Genomic DNA, 12602 nt, shown 5'->3' on the forward strand with positions numbered 1-12602 from the left:
TCTGGACCGTCCTGGAACAATATGGACCGTCCTGGGACGATCTGGACCGTCCTGGAACAATATGGACCGACCCTCCTGGAACCATCTTACGTAGAAGAGTCAGGTCAAAGGTCATATCATTACACCCCAAGGGTCGTACCCTCCTGCTCAATGGGTTCTCTCTCTCTCTCTCTCTCTCTCTCTCTCTCTCTCTCTCTCTCTCTCTCTCTCTCTCTCTCTCACACTCTCTGAGTCCGTACCGTCATCATTTGTGTCCCGTTCCAGACGGACCACCAGAGGTTAGGTTAGCATGTACCCTCGCCCCTCAGACGGCGCGCCTCATCCACGCCACACATCCATGGTACACTTGTTCAGTACCACACACACCCACACACACACACACACACACACACACACACACACACACACACACACACACACACAGAATAGGAGTTCCCATACCCTGGGTCTCTCAGTAGGAGGAGTTCCCATACCCTGGGTTCTCTCAGTAGGAGGAGTTCCCATACCCTGGGTTCTCCCAGACGGGAGCGAATGCCAGTATGTTGTTCAATTTTTTATCAACCTTCGATTGCGGAGTTTTGGTCGATCGATTGAAAGGTTACTGTCCCTTCCCCTCCCCGCAGCAGCAGGGTAAGTCCTGTGTCTTTAAACTCAGAGAGAGAGAGAGAGAGAGAGAGAGAGAGAGAGAGAGAGAGAGAGAGAGAGAGAGAGAGCTGGCCATTCGTCAGCCAGTCCTCGAGGATTTAAAAGGGGAAAAAATGGCTTGTACTCCAGGGTATTTAAAGTGACTCTGTGGGATTACTTGGCGATTGGTGATGTTTGGGGATTACTGTTCACACGGGTTGGTGAGGTGATGGTAGAGAGAGAGAGAGAGAGAGAGAGAGAGAGAGAGAGAGAGAGAGAGAGAGAGAGAGAGAGAGAGAGAGAGAGAGAGTTAAATGATAATGGGATGCACTAAAGGGGGATTATTTGATTGTGTGTGTGTGTGTGTGTGTGTGTGTGTGTGTGTGTGGTAGAGAAGGGATAGTATTTGATCTTTTAAGAGGGGTAACTGAATGAAATGAATATTATTCCGTTACTGATGGAGGTAAAGAAGGGAAGATTACTCGATAACTGAAGCAGATTACTCAGCGATTTATGAAGTAAACTGAATGAGATTTATCGGCGATTTATGAGTCATTGAGGGATTACAAAACACTGTTACTGGTAAAAGAAAAAAAATAAGGAAAGGGGGGCGTGGGGGGAGGGGATTACGGAGTGATTTTAGAGACAATTAAAGGATCAATTTTAACGATTAAAGGGGTAGGTTATGGGGGATTAAATAGCGATTGACGAAACGGCTAATTGGGATTATTGAACGTTACCTTAATGATCATCCTCTCACTTCAGTAGATTAGTCTCATATAAACAAACCCTACCCTACCCTAACGGACATAACATTGACAAAACATCTTCACATTGCAACGACTCGATAAACACTGAAGAACTGCACCCTATCGCAACCCAACCTTAAAAACCTCCCCTCCCGAGACATGTACGTGTTGCACTTTCTCATCTGCGCTCCGGACGCACCGCCCAGCTTTCGAACGATGCAAACGTTTATTTAAGACAAAGACCTGCCATGCTAAAGATGCAGTTTTCCACATTAAGAACACGGACCACCTACTCTTGATTAGTTCTGCTCAAACTCCACTTCTAGATTCACATCTGGTGGACGTGGCTGACTTCCTAGACGATTGTCATAAAATGAGATCCACTGACAACTATGAAGTGAGAAATGTCTATTGATAGATGCGTTTGAATAGCAAAATTACTCTTGTTTGATATAGTAACTTGTTCCACCGACTTATGAATAGGAATTCCCAAGCTTCTGTTATATTGTTAGACACAGTTACTGTAGGTGTGACAGCTTATAACTATACCATAAACATTTAAAGACGATGGTACAATCCTTAACCAAACGGTATACGGTCCTCGTCTTATAAGGCCGGACTATCAAACCCAAGGGCCGTACTGTTATCCCTAAGAGTCGTACCGTCATGCTTAAGGGTCGTACCGTTGTGCTCAAGGGTCGTACCGTTGTGCTCAAGGCTCGTACCGTCGTGCTCAAGGGTCGTACCGTTGTGCTCAAGGGTCGTACCGTTGTGCTCAAGGGTCGTACCGTCGTGCTTAAGGGTCGTACCGTCGTGCTTAAGGGTCGTACCGTCATGCTTAAGGGTCGTACCGTCATGCTAAGGGTCGTACCGTTGTGCTCAAGGGTCGTACCGTCGTGCCTAAGCGACATGAATAACTAAAAAAATCATGTAATTTCCTTTCATTAATCATCAATTTGACATAATCGATCATATATTTTTTTTTCTATCGCACAAAATCTTCCTAAATTAGTTGTTTGTTTCGTTAACGCAGTTGTAAGAATAATACTTTCATAAATCAAAGATTTTAGGTTCGAGTCTCCTAAAAGACGAATATTTAATGTTTACTTTTAAACTAAAGAGAATTGTAAGCATTGAGATAGTTCAACGTAATGCTTTGATATCAACAAATAAATCCACAATTGATAGACGCATTACAGTGTTATTAATCTCGAATTAATGGGATTCATAAGAAGTTGGCCATTATCGTTCCTTAAGCTATATAAATTTCTTCAGAATGAAAAATAAATAATTTGAATACTAGTTGTTGAACGACGTTGGCAACTAATTTAGGTTTCCATTGTCGCCACAAAAATAGAATTTTAATATTCCCTTAATACATATATATAGTATTCTAGCACAGAAAAATAAATTCAAATAAATTTTGACTAAATCGTAATATGTTGAATGAATTTCTAGGTAAATAGTTAATCATTAGTTACATAATTTATGCTCGTGGGCGCTACTTCGTCAAGCGATGTGTCCGTACCCCCTCCGTGAAATATTTGTAAACAATCAAGGTTACCAGGACGAAGCCGGAATACAACCTCGCGAGGATATTTTGTGCCTGTGATCCGCGGTGGCGGTGGGAAAGACGATGGCTCTAATGTTTGAACGCGGAAGAATCATTGCTGAACTAAAGTGTGGACTTAATTCACCTGCCAGGTGTGTGTGTGTGTACACTGCAGGTGTGTGAAAGCCATCGAGCACCTGCGAGTGACAGGAGCCGTGAATGACAGTTTCGTTATGGTCATGAAAGGTAGCTGTAGCGGCGCATCTTCCTCGCTTCTGGTGGGGGTCGTTGCTACGGCAGCGTCGAAACACGGCGTAGGTTACTGCCTGGGTGATGCGACGTCTCGCAAGCAAGCACTCGTAGACTAACGAGAGGCCAGGGTAAGGAAATTGTGCAATGAACCCGTCGGAAGAGAAGGTGAACTACTCGTACGTTAATGACAGAGACGTGGATGAATGGAATGAGGTAAGTGATGAGGTTGTAGATGCAGACATTGTAGAGCTTGAAAAGTGGCGTGATAATTTGATAGCGTAGAAATTTCGCAGAGATGGAAGGCGCCCCACGAGTATGTAGACTCTCGCCCCATACTGTAGAAATAGATCATTTCACAAGTAAAAAAAAATCACGAACATTTTTTTTTTTTGGGGGGTGGGGGGTCGAAAGTCTCTCTCTCTTTTTTGCTTAAGGGCCAAGTATATAATTCCAAAAAGTGAAAGACCTCGGGGTCTTCATATCTGCTCCCTCTGGATGCTTCCTCCGTCGCCAGGGTGACTGGGGGAGGGTAGGTGATTGGGGAGAGGGGATGATTAGGGGAGGGGATGATTGGCAGGAAGCGGGCTAATCGAATCCTTGAGTGGTGATCACGCGAACCACTGCTCTGGGGGCTGGCCATACTATGGTACAGTGACTGATGAAGATAGTCAATTGATATAGACATGAATAGAGGACTGATGTGTTGAGGAATTGTGAGGACGACATATGGAGTGTAAAAATGATTACTTTTGGAGGAAAGATTGATAACAAAAAATAAAGTTTAAACGATTGATAATTAAGAGGGAACTAAATAGCAAAAAGTGAAGAAAAATTAGTTTTGGGTAGGATAGATGAATCAATGGCTTGGGCCAGAAGAGCTGCTTCTACAAATGCTATTTCTAGCGGTATTCTCAAGAACAGTGACAGTTTATATATATATAGTTCTGTCGCTACAGGTGAACATGGTGGATGCTGGCGTGCTAGTTTCGGCCAGCTTACACTTGGCAAACTAGGTTAGGTTAGGTTACGCTAGACCTTGTCTTATTCAAAGTAGGTTGAGCTACACTTGGATTTTTGTACTAAGATAGGCTACAACTTTATTTCTTACCCGGTTAGAATTGGTTTTATTTTTTTTTTCCACTGAACAATGCTAAGCAAGTCTTTATCTCTCACTTAGCTAAGCTAGAATTGGTTTAATTCTTATTAAGGTAGACTAGGTTTATTTTTTTTTTTCCTTTACTAAGTTAGGGTACATTCTCCTGTATTTCTCACTAAACTTAGCTTGATTTTGTCGTACCGCCAACTGTAGTAGACGACTGTAAATCGGTACAAAACTATACTGATAAGATTTAGCATAATAACTGACCGAGTCCGTACCTCGCATAGTTAAATCTTAACCCAAAATTACCGAAGGTAGAACCTGATACATTGAAGTTGCTAGACCCCCACTTGTTCTAACCCAACCTAGTCTAGTCTAACCTTACAGGAGCTAACCTAACCTAGTATGATCTACTGTCTCCCCCTTAGAATCTAACATCGTAGCTCGCCAGGTAGATAGAGACGAACTAATTTATTATTTTCTCTCTCTTGGAGTAACGGGACAATTTCATGAAGTGGTCACGACGAACGGAAGCATAACTTTTTTTTTTTTCGACATTTTGAAGTGTTTGGCTTCCACGCCGCTATCGGACTGTGTCTTTTTGAATTCTTGCTTGACTTCCCAGCATACCGCCACTGCATCATTCCTTCTCCTTGTAGTCTGGAACAGGAAGTAAATACCGTTCGTGTAATCTTGACTGGTAAAACAGAGCGGTAAATCCTGGTGTTTTACGTGATGTTTGGATGGCGTTTGTGCAAGTGGCTTTTAGTATTTTGTATTTATGTCAAAGGCATTATTTTTTATTTATTTACGTATCTAACTTGGAAACATTAAGATTAATGCTGTTTCAGGAGTTGGATTACTTGCTGATACAAGAATATGGACTTAAAGTGATAAAATACTAATAGAATTGGAGTTCTCGTTTTAACTAAAAGAATGTCGTTCTTAAAGGGGTAAAAACGGGGGATAATCCTCGGTGATGGATGCACTAGCAACAACAGGCTGTCGGCACAGGGGGCTGGCAGCTGTTACCGGTGTAATCACATCGTTATCTTCTTCACATTGTTAGCGGCGTGGGGAATGCTGTTGACCCTGATCTTGTTAGGTCATTCGAGATTAGATAAGAGGCGAGACTACTCGGGTTACCTTACACTGGTCACGTATGGTCCGTAGGCGGGTGGAAGATTGGAAGAGAGGATCGGGGGCGGGGGGAAAGAAGTAGCTGTTTTCCTTTTTAAAGACATAGCAGCACACACACACACACACACACACACACACACACACACACACACACACACAGGAGAAGCGGCCACACACAGGTGTAAGACTCTCTCCTCGTAATGCACAAAGAGGTAATGTCCAATCGTTAGCCCCACACACACACACACACACACACGGAAGCCACAAGTTTTTCGCCTCGTTTCTGTTGTTCGTTTGGCATTTCTCCACACATGAATTATGTGTGTTGTAGAGGACCCTGGGTGTGTTGTAGAGGACCCTGGGTGTGTTGTAGAGGACCCTGGGTGTGTTCCAGAGGACCCTGGGTGTGTCAAGGCGAGTGTTTATCCTAACGAATTTCTTTTGTCAGACCCGAGACGAAAGTTAGGGTCTTCCTATTACCACCCTCCCGGAGGGTCACATAGGTATAGCTTGGGTGTGGAATGCCTCTTCATTTCGTATACCCACTCTCCTTTCCCCACCTGGACAAGGTAGCGCCAGGAACGAACGAACAACGGTTTCATTTGCTCGCATCCACTTTCTCTCTCGTGTATGATGCACAGGAACCCGAGACCGCCATCTATAGCCAAGTCTCGCCACAGACTCTCCGTTGGTTTCCCCTGACGGCCGGCAGCACACGTCGCCCCCCGTATACCACGGAGGTCCAGTTCTTTCTGTGGCATATACGTCTGCCGGTATGCCCGTCATGCATCGGTCTCTCTCTCTCTCTCTCTCTCTCTCTCTCTCTCTCTCTCTCTCTCTCTCTCTCTCTCTCTCTCTCTCTCTCTCTCTTTCCCTCTCAAATTTTAGACCTGACACGAAAATTGTTTGGGTAACTTGTTTTGGGTCTTGTTCGGTCTCCCTAATCAGCACGTATCCCTGGACGTATCTATCCACGAATAGATCCTTCTTTACCTCCCCCCCCCTTCCTTACGGGGGGGCCGGCGTACAAGTTCCGTTCAATTAACATTAATGAGGACAATAAGGCTTAATGAGGCTTAATTAGCATCTTGACAATGGCAATTATAAGTTTCGTACCTAATTGCTCCCCCCCTCCCCCCCCCCCTCCGTGCCTGACTCCTCCTGTGCCTCCCTTTTCATCCTTCCTTCCCACCACCATGCCCCCCCCCCCCACTCCAACCCCCAACCCCCCTCCACCCCCCACTCCAACCCCCCCTCAACCCCCCACACGGTCTAAGCTTGACATTGATGGACGTTACGGCTACTGGCGGTTAATTACTGGAAAAAAGAGGGAAGGAGGGTGATGGGGAAGGAAGGAAGGGGGGTGATGGGGAAGGAAGGAGGGTGATGTGGAAGGAAGGAAGGAGGGTGATGGGGAAGGAAGGAAGGGGGGTGATGATGTGGAAGAAAGGAGGGTGATGGGGAAGGAAGGAAGGGGGGTGATGGGGAAGGAAGGGGGGTGATGTGGAAGGAAGGAAGGAGGGTGATGGGGAAGGAAGGAAGGGGGGTGATGATGTGGAAGAAAGGAGGGTGATGGGGAAGGAAGAGGGGTGATGGGGAAGGAAGGGGGGTGATGGGGAAGGAAGCAAGGGGGGTGATGGGGAAGGAAGGAAGGGGGGTGATGGGGAAGGAAGGAAGGGGGGTGATGGGGAAGGAAGGGGGGTGATGGGGAAGGAAGCAAGGGGGGTGATGGGGAAGGAAGGAAGGGGGGTGATGGGGAAGGAAGGGGGGTGATGGGGAAGGAAGGAAGAGGGGTGATGGGGAAGGAAGGGGGGTGATGGGGAAGGAAGGAAGGGGGGTGATGGGGAAGGAAGGAAGGGGGGTGATGGGGAAGGAAGGAAGGGGAGTGATGGGGAAGGAAGGAAGGGGAGTGATGGGGAAGGAAGGAAGGGGGGTGATGGGGAAGGAAGGAAGGGGGGTGATGGGGAAGGAAGGAAGGGGGGTGATGGGGATGGGGAAGGAGGAAGGGGGTGATGGAGAAGGAAGGAAGGGGGGGGGCGCTGGATGGATGGATGGATGGATGGGGTGGGAATGGAGGAGGAGGAGGAGGAGAAGGTGTTGAGGAGGGGAGTAGTGGGTCTGGCGAGAACCGACGGGAAATGATAGATCTCGCCTCGCGTCGCCGGCCTCGAGAGAGAGAGGGTCCCTTTTCTTTTTTGGCGGTCCTTCGGCAGAGAAGCACGAGGTCGGTCGGTTCGGGTGGTTCGTCCTGACATTCGCCAGGTGTGGGGGGGGTGGTCCGTCATCAAGACCTGGAACCCGTAAAGAACCACACCTCGATCACCTCCAGGTGTCGTAAGGTGATGCCAGGAACACGTACACATCCTCTGTTCCTTCCTGGAAAGTCCTTTTTGGGGTTTATATATATATATATATATATATATATATATATATAGCTACATCTCTTCGTTGTACATCACCTGACTGTTTTATTTCTCCCTTGTATCCTCCCTGATGATGATGTGATCAGTACACGAAAGTGCACTTGGGAATACTTGTGGGAGGTCAGCGTCTGCGGAGTGGAAGCTGCACTTGGAGTGGAGCATGAGACGGGGGGTTGGTTCCTGTGTCCTGTTGAGCTGTTGTGTGTGTGTATGTGTGTGTGTGTGTGTGTGTGTGTGTGCTGGAGGGGTACCGATAGCGGTAGCAAGAAGGGTGCCGGAGACAGTACAAGGCAGGCATGTGATCGCCTTTACAGCCTTGCGCCAGAAATCCTCCTCATTGACACAGCTTTTTTCCCCCTCCCTCACCCTCCCTCCTCCTCCCCCCCCCAATCTCAGCTCCTCCCTCCCCCCCCCCCGTGTTATCGGATCAATTAGCGGGTGTTATCGGGTACCTGTTATCGGGCAAGGGCCGCTGTCTCATTACTTATCCAACAACACTATTTGAATCCCTCCAGCCTCATCCCCCTACCCCCCCTCCCTCACACCCCACTCCCTCACCTCCATCCTCTCCCTCACACCCCACTCCCTCATCTCCATCCCCTCCCTCACACCCCACTCCCACACCTCCATCCCCTCCCTCACACCCCACTCCCCCACCTCCATCCCCTCCCTCACACCCCACTCCCCCACCTCCATCCCCTCCCTCACACCCCACTCCCTCACCTCCATCCCCTCCCTCACACCCCACTCCCCCACCTCCATCCCCTCCCTCACACCCCACTCCCTCACCTCCATCCCCTCCCTCACACCCCACTCCCTCACCTCCATCCCCTCCCTCACACCCCACTCCCTCACCTCCATCCCCTCCCTCACACCCCACTCCCTCACCTCCATCCCCTCCCTCACACCCCACTCCCTCACCTCCATCCCCTCCCTCACACCCCACTCCCCCACCTCCATCCCCTCCCTCACACCCCACTCCCTCACCTCCATCCCCTCCCTCACACCCCACTCCCTCACCTCCATCCCCTCCCTCACACCCCACTCCCTCACCTCCATCCCCTCCCTCACACCCCACTCCCTCACCTCCATCCCCTCCCTCACACCCCACTCCCTCACCTCCATCCCCTCCCTCACACCCCACTCCCCCACCTCCATCCCCTCCCTCACACCCCACTCCCCCACCTCCATCCCCTCCCTCACACCCCACTCCCTCACCTCCATCCCCTCCCTCACACCCCACTCCCCCACCTCCATCCCCCTCTTACCTCCTCTTTCAAGTGTTTGTGGGCGGCGTAAAGTGCGTTGACGCACTCCAGGTCGCAGGGGGGACCTGCTGTTGGAGTGCGTTGTACGCGCGAGAGTGCGTACTTTGGGACAAGTGCGTTGAGTGCGTGTATGACAGGGTGTCATGCACATAGTGTGTGGTGTACTGTGTATGACAGGGTGTCATGCACATAGTGTGTTGTGTACTGTGTATGACAGGGTGTCATGCACATAGTGTGTGGTGTACTGTGTATGACAGGGTGTCATGCACATAGTGTGTGGTGTAATGTGTATGACAGGGTGTCATGCACATAGTGTGTGGTTTACTGTGTATGACAGGGTGTCATGCACATAGTGTGTGGTGTAATGTGTATGACAGGGTGTCATGCACATAGTGTGTGGTGTAATGTGTATGACAGGGTGTCATGCACATAGTGTGTGGTGTACTGTGTATGACAGGGTGTCATGCACATAGTGTGTGGTGTACTGTGTATGACAGGGTGTCATGCACATAGTGTGTGGTGTAATGTGTATGACAGGGTGTCATGCACATAGTGTGTGGTGTAATGTGTATGACAGGGTGTCATGCACATAGTGTGTGGTGTAATGTGTATGACAGGGTGTCATGCACATAGTGTGTGGTGTACTGTGTATGACAGGGTGTCATGCACATAGTGTGTGGTGTAATGTGTATGACAGGGTGTCATGCACATAGTGTGTGGTGTAATGTGTATGACAGGGTGTCATGCACATAGTGTGTGGTGTACTGTGTATGACAGGGTGTCATGCACATAGTGTGTGGTGTACTGTGTATGACAGGGTGTCATGCACATAGTGTGTGGTGTAATGTGTATGACAGGGTGTCATGCACATAGTGTGTGTTGTACTGTGTATGACAGGGTGTCATGCACGCCAGTTTACAACCTTGGCCTCTGGCCTCCCAGTACGAGAGGACCTTGGTTCTCATCTAACAATTCTAAGGTTCTAATTGGTAGTTTGTCTTGTCTAACAATCCTAACTAACATAATTCGTTGTGTTGTCCTTGTTAACAACATTAGTGCGATACAAATTGATTAATTTGGCGTCAAATAAGACCATGTGTTCCTTATTATAAATATTAAATTGGTGTGAATTTTTTCTCTAAATTTATTAATAAAAAAATCGGTTAAATTTATGTAAAAAAAATTTAGGGGAATTTTTTTAAGGGAAAATTTTTTTAGGGGGGAATGATTTTTTGGTAGCATTATTTGTGGGAATTATTTATTTATTTATTGTTTAAAAAAAGATGAAATGTAAGAAGATACATCTCGCCACATTTGTGAAACTCGAAAGCCACTGTGACAACAAGACAGAAAATGAGCAGTATGCCCCTCTAGCCCGCAGGGTTTGCGAACTGCAGTTCCATTTTGAGCCTTGTGGTTGCGGAAGGGGGACACACACACACACACACACACACACACACACCCGGAACACCATCTTTTCTCCCCAGAACCCACACACCCGGAGTTCTAATTACGTTCGGGGCGCGTCCCCCCCGTAGAACTCATGTTAAATGGCTCCGCAGAAGTTCGTCCTTCAATTGCCGTGTGTGACAAGATGGTCAATTATTGTTTTTAAGTTCCCTCCGAGATCATTTGACGTGGCAGGTCCTTGGTCCCCCTGATTTGTCGGCGTCTCCGCCAATCGCGGACGACATTTAAGGCAACTCCTATTGCCATTGGGCGAGGCGGCCAGGCATCACTCACGTCGAGTGACGGGTATAAAACTTCACCCGAAAGTTGGTGGTGAGTCCATATACACATATTTACCCTCCCTGTACATAGGGGTGTAGCCTCGCATGTCTCATCTGAGGAAAGTTGTTGATAAAGTATATATCAGACGGTGTGGGTAAGTCACCCCGCGAGGGTGTGCGAATGGGTATAAAATTCGAGGTTTAATTCGCGGTTCGAACGCCCCCGGCATCTTGGAGGCCGGCGGCCAGCCCGCCCGCCCATTGGTGGCCGGATCAATACTGGCGTCTGGCCCGCCAGTTGGGCTGGTCCATCCTTAGGGGGCGGTTACCCTCTCCCCCCCCCTTCTCTTCCTTCTTCCTTTTTTTTGGGTTATCGTCTTACTTTTGCCCTTATCTTTATTTATTTCTTCTTTATTTCACCGTCTCGTAAACCCGTCCTTCGTAATAAAAACCTGATCCATTTTGAAATATATAATATCGACTACGTATTACCATTTGGACCGGGGGTGGGTACCATAATAAAGAGATTATGAGAATTTTCTATAACTCAGTTATTTAACTTTACGATAAATCTTGTGCTTAGCGTTAATGCAGATTTATTTGGATCGTTCTGGTCGTCGTGGTGTGGAGGGGAGGTCGTTTTGTGGGTTACACGACCTTTTTAAAAGTCGTGCACAATGTGCCTTGACCCCACGGTGGTACATGACCTTTGAGCACGACGGTGCACGACCCCTTGAGAGCACGACGGTGCACGACCGTGCGATCCTACGATATTTTTTTCTTTGTTTCAAAAGAAGGAACAGAGAAGGGGGCCAGGTGAAGATATTCCCTCAAAGGCCAAGTCCTCTGTTCTTAACGCTACCTCGCTAATGCGGGAAATGGCGAATAGTTTGAAAGGAAAGAAAGATATATATATGTGTGTGTGTGTGTGTGTGTGTGTGTGTGTGTGTGTGTGTGTCATTGGCAAGCCATTGCTATAAGGGTCATCAGCGCACAAGACCTCCCCACCAGAATAGAACAAATGACCCTGTAATACACATGATGGGGCGCCCTGCCCTCCCTCCACGACCATCTTACTACCACCTTCCCCCCTCAGCACGACCAGCGGTTGGTCGTGCTGAGGGAAGGTCGTCCTCACATCCTGGGGGGGGGGGGGTTATATGCCCCTTCTAGTATATAAGTCCCCGCGAGAGACGACAGGAACTGGAGGGAGGGAGCTGAGGACTGGAGGGAGGGAGTTGTTAGCTGAGGACTGGAGGAAGGGAGGGAGGGACTTAGTTGAGGATTGGAGGGAGGGAGGGAGTTAGCTGAGGATTGGAGGGAGAAAGGGAGGGAGCTGAGGACTGGAGGGAGGGGGTTGTTAGCTGAGGACTGGAGGGAGGGAGGGAGATAGCTGAGGACTGGAGGGCGGGAGGGAGGGAGGGAGTGAGTTAGCTGAGGATTGGAGGGAGGGAGGGAGGGAGATAGCTGAGGACTGGAGGGAGGGAGTGAGTTAGCTGAGGATTGGAGGGCTGGAGGGAGGGAGGGAGTTAGCTGAGGACAGGGAGGGGTGGAATGTATTTTCTGAGATGCTGTAGCGGTACAGCGGTGTGGCACCGTCATCCCTCCGTCTGTAGTAGCAAGACTGGTGCACACGTTACCTCACGCCTGCATGTGACCTTTGACCTGTGACCCACCCGGCGGGGGGGGGGGGGGGGGCACGGGGTCATCCCATTTGACCCGTCGGAAGGTATGGTGGGGGTGTGTATCACATGATGCCACAGAC

The 12602-nt window shown here is 48.7% G+C and overlaps 1 protein-coding gene across 2 annotated transcripts in view; it reads left to right on the forward strand.

Moving 5' to 3' along the window:
- LOC139747596 (uncharacterized) overlaps window positions 1-12602 on the forward strand; it is a 78699-nt gene that overhangs the window by 7730 nt on the left and 58367 nt on the right. The window contains exon 1 of one of the 2 annotated variants that reach the window (XM_071660065.1): window positions 2929-3390. The exons of the other annotated variant lie outside the window; for it this stretch is intronic. The gene's annotated coding sequence lies outside the window, so the exon portion shown is untranslated. Of the gene's footprint in view, window positions 1-2928; window positions 3391-12602 lie in introns of those variants that run through there. 2 annotated transcript variants of the gene reach the window in all.

The sequence above is a fragment of the Panulirus ornatus genome, chromosome 69 (genome assembly GCF_036320965.1).
Source record: "Panulirus ornatus isolate Po-2019 chromosome 69, ASM3632096v1, whole genome shotgun sequence".
Taxonomy (NCBI): domain Eukaryota; kingdom Metazoa; phylum Arthropoda; class Malacostraca; order Decapoda; family Palinuridae; genus Panulirus; species Panulirus ornatus.